Below are 3,360 nucleotides of genomic sequence, written 5' to 3' on the forward strand. Positions count from 1 at the left end.
GTGATGCTAAGCAGTGGATATGGAGCTTTGGACTTGAGAGAGAGAGAGAGAGAGAGTTTTGATTTTGCTGAAGGGGAAAAGGGTGTTTAGGCGGGGGTTTGAAATTTTTTAGGGGTATATTTGTATTTTCAGGTGTATAAGGTATGGTGTACTGACATGTTATTTTTAGTCAGGTGTTACTTTCTTATTGGGCTTCAAAACACCAACTAGATGCTGACGTGGAGTTCTTGAAACATCATATACTTTCTCCTACTCCACGCATACAATAACAACAAAAGCCTTAACTCCAAAATGTTGGGGTCCAAGCTTACTTAGGTAAAATAAAACATAATTTTCAACCAAAATTGTAATATGCATGTTGCATTATGTACCCCGGAAAAGGTAAATAAATAAAGAAATGAAAGTTGTTTCTATTTTTCTTTCTTTTTTTCTTGTTTTCCTTTTTGATAAGTACACGAAAGCAAGGTGTTTCAGATATGCTGAATAAAGCATGGAACATATGCATGACATTTGAGGCTTCATTTTAGTTTAAATTTGATTGAACATTTGATGTGATAAGTGTTGCGGATAAAATCGAGCCTCACTTTCTCCTATGAGTTAATAAAAGCTTTAATGTTTCTTGCACTAATCTTTCTCCCTTTTTATTAATTAGGAAATGCTCTAGAACTCCTAGCGATATGCATTTGCACTTAATTTAATAATACATGACAAAGTGTTTTATTTTTAAAATAATTGACATGCATTTGCACTTAATTTAATAGTACATGACAGATGCTTTATCTTCTAAATAATTTCAAGTTGCAAATCCTTGGACGCTTAAGAATTATATAAGGCTTTAATGCCATCGATATCATCCTGATGCAACCTATGAGCAGTCACTCCTGAATTTATTGAAGGCCACATGATGGCCCCTTGAACTGAGCTATGCCCAACTCCCAAGCCCAAGAAGGTGCCCGATTTCATGTAAGGCAACTGTCTCATAGTCCATTGCACCTGGAACTGCTCCAACACTCCATTGATTATCTGCATCATAGTGGAATCTCCCATCCGTTGGATAAAAAGAATGGGCGACAGTATTCCCATCTCCATGATCCCCCCTTTCGAAACTAACTTTGAAATTCGCGTTTGTGTAGTCCTATGCCTGCGAGAAAGCGAACTGTGTGTTGCTAGCCCATGTTTGGAATGCATTTGCAATAGGGTTCATGGCTTTAGCTGGGGTGCCAGGGAGAAATCCATAGGTCCACTTGAGATTACCATTGCTGAAAGAGTAGTGGGTATAAAAAGATCCATGGCGGTGGTGATGTTTCTTCTTGCGTGAGCTCATCCAATTCGTACCATTGGTAATATTTGCCACCCCACAACGAGGCATCATCATTGTTGATACTGTATTTGCATACATAGTCCCAGTGGTGTTGAGATGGTGATTTAGTTGGTAAGTTTTAATGGCAGATTCCAAGAGTTCATCAAAATCATCATCATAGATTCATAGGTATGAGTTTGATTTTTGGAATGGTTATAGCTCAAATAACCAAAATTTTCAAGGTAGGCTTTGAGGTTATGGATGCCTTTGACCTTGTCTCCCTCGTGAGATCCTTGAAGATGTTTGAGATACTCAACGGATGACAATTTCTTGTCATGGGGGTTTCATGAAGTTGCATGAGAATAGAAAGGAAGGAGGAGAAGGAGGAGAAGATTGAATGAAAACAGTGAAAAAGCTTTATAAGCCATAACTGAGATTTTTTTTTTTTTTTTTTTTGGAGAAACAGACCTGAAAACAAGCCGAATTATTTTATTGCTGAAGAATCCAAAACATAAACCTTATGAATATTGGAAGGAACAGACTCCATCCAAACTAAAACAGGAAAAGAAAATCTCGCTCTCCGAGCAAGAGCATGTGCTAGAGCATTGCCTTGCCAACGTGTATGAGAGAAAAAGAAATACTGAAAAGAGCTAACTGAAGACATGATGTCTTTAATTAAATGAACCACCAAAGGATGATGAAAGCCCATATTTTTAGTTGACAAAATTGATGCTTTTGAATCTCCTTCCAAAATTGAGCCGTGAAGACCAAGTTCATGAAGAAAAAGGGCTGCCCTTCAAGCTGCGACTGAAGACATGATGTCTTTAATTAAATGAACCGCCAAAGGATGATGAAAGCACAGATTTTTAGTTGCCAAAATTGATGCTTTTGAATCTCCTTCCAAAATTGAGCCGTGGAGACCAAGTTCATGAAGAAAAAGGGCTGCCCTTCAAGCTGCGATAGTTTCCAAGGCAACTATAGATGAGGGCAGAGGAATGATCTTGGATAGAGCTGCCAAAACTTTACCGAAGGAATTTTGAACCATGACACTGATACCTGCTACTCCCAAATCTTCAAATACCGCACCATCAAAATTGGTTTTTAACAGGCCTGCATCTAGTGGCTTCCAAATGACTTTTTTTGGCAGCTTCTTGGTGATAGGTTTGTTGCGTAGCTAATGGAACTCCATAAGGTACTGCTAGGCTAGGTCTAAGTTCTTCTCCAAGGGTGCCACTATCTCCTTTACTCTGATTTTGTTGCGTCGGTTCCATATAAACCAACAAATCGTGAAAACCCCTTCAGCTGCTCAAGGATTCTGCATCACTAACCTGAAAAGATCAACAAAGGAGAAAAAAATGATTTGTCGCATTACGCAACTCATCAAAGTTAGTACCCCAGGCCACCTTCAAATTTTCACAACCTCGTAAGGCATGAACAACTATCTCGGGCTACCTGTTACAGCTTGAGTAGTTGTCTGAAAGCACCACCTTTTGCTTCGCCAAATTTTCCAACGTAGGGAGCGAATCAGTACAAGCCTGCCACGCAAAGGTCTTTATTTTATTTAGCACGTTCAATCTCTGCCTGCCCAGAATTTTTTGGTCTCCTCATTATCTAACACCGAAGCTAACCTATTGGTTTCCATATAACNTTAGTGGAATGCTAACTTGACAGAATCTAAACCCTTAAATCATAAAAGAATAGTTAAGATTTTAAAAAATCTACTAGTGAAGTACCCTAGGAAATCTAGAAGGTCTGAATTCAAGTTAATTAGCCTTAGAATACTAGAAGGAGACTAGTTCTCTACTGTTGGGTCTTAATGTAGGAATGAGATCAGGTGCAATAATGCACCCACTTTCTCTCACAAATTTTTTTACATTTTTTACTTTTTAACTTTCCTTTAATATATTTTATTTAATGGTTGAGATTGAAAGTTGCTTTTTCAACTTTCAATCTTAGCCATGGATTATAATTGCATCAGGTGATCTGAATCTCTTAACATATACCTTTCGACTGGAATGCAAAAGTGGAATGCAAAATCCTCTTGGACTGACCTCAGTCCC

General features: G+C 38.2%; 1 pseudogene; it reads right to left on the reverse strand.

The window, feature by feature from the left end:
- Window positions 1-816: 816 nt before the first annotated feature.
- Window positions 817-1,728, reverse strand: LOC112034219 (metalloendoproteinase 2-MMP-like; annotated as a pseudogene).
- Between the last annotated feature and the right edge of the window lie 1,632 nt (window positions 1,729-3,360).

Source organism: Quercus suber, unplaced genomic scaffold (assembly GCF_002906115.3).
Source record: "Quercus suber isolate HL8 unplaced genomic scaffold, Cork oak 2.0 scaffold_89, whole genome shotgun sequence".
Classification (NCBI taxonomy): Eukaryota; Viridiplantae; Streptophyta; class Magnoliopsida; order Fagales; family Fagaceae; genus Quercus; species Quercus suber.